A 1247-nucleotide genomic window follows, 5' to 3' on the forward strand; every position below is an offset into this window, starting at 1 on the left:
GGTGCTTGCCACTCCGTGGGTTTTCAGTCAATTATGCAAAGGAGGACGGGAGGGTGGGAAGTCCTGGGTACCAGCCTCAGCTTTCCAGGGAGTTACTCTATGACCTTGGGCAAGCCTATTCCCAAGGTCACTTGCTTGAGGTACTAACCTCACTTCCAATCTCACTGGGGACTTAAGGGAATGAGACGAAGGTGCCATAAAGGTTAAGATTTTCTGAAATATTTACAAAACAAAGAGTTGTGAGCGTCCAGATTAAGCCTCCAATCTCAGACTACTCTTGAAAGGACTTCCTTACGGTTGGACCATCGTTTCTTACTCTCCTTTCGTGGGGCTCAGCCCCGTGGGCACGACGTCCACACCACCTGTCGGAAGGGGGCTGGCCTCATTCTCCAAGGGCCTCTGCGGCCCGCAGTAAGTTCTCCCTGCCCTCTCCTCACCTGCGGCCCACTAGTGACCCTCGGGGACCCGCGGCAGTGTAGACGCACAAATGCCCTGTCCCCAGTGAGGAAGTGAACCGCAGCGAGCCAAGTTGCAGGAGCCCCAAACTGCCGACTGAATTGAATCTAACCCAGAGCAAGGACCGCAAGTGGAGAAAATGCTGGGCGTAGGGCAGACAGGCTCGGAGCTGAGACGGATCCACAGGGGAGTGAGAGACAAAAGAACCTAGGCTTCTTCATGCTCAGGGGGAGCTCAAGTTGAATATTCATCCGATCTCTGCAGGGGGTTACTTTAAGCTTAAAAGGATCAGAAATGAAAAGTCCCCCTAAAAGGTCTCACCTGCATAAACACCTAAATAAAAAGCAAAATAAACCGGGACACATATTTTTGACAGTCTCCTCCGTGTTAAAGGCCCGCAAGCGGCAGGATGGGTGGAGTCGCCTCTGGGGACTCAGCTGGGCTGGGACCCCGGAGCCCCGCTGGGCTGGGGTCGGTGGCTGCTGCCCCCCCTCCCCTCCCCACTGCGGCTGCTCCCGGCGCTGGGCGCGCAGAGCCGGGGTGTCAGCGGGCCTCGCCCCGAGCCACGCAGCCGAGGGCAGGGCCAGGCCCCGCGGGCGGCGGGAGCGGGCACCCAGGGCCCGAAGGAGAGACAGGAAGAGGCTCCGAGGGCCGCGGGGACCGGCGGCGGCGGCGCGAGCCGTGCCCTGACTGTCGAGAGCCGCATGAGCGTGGCGCCCGCGTCACTCGGCGCCCCTGGGGACCCGGCCGCACAGCGCTCCCGTCCGAGAAAGGGGCGCACCCCAGCGCCC

Source organism: Ailuropoda melanoleuca, chromosome 13 (genome assembly GCF_002007445.2).
Source record: "Ailuropoda melanoleuca isolate Jingjing chromosome 13, ASM200744v2, whole genome shotgun sequence".
NCBI lineage: Eukaryota > Metazoa > Chordata > Mammalia > Carnivora > Ursidae > Ailuropoda > Ailuropoda melanoleuca.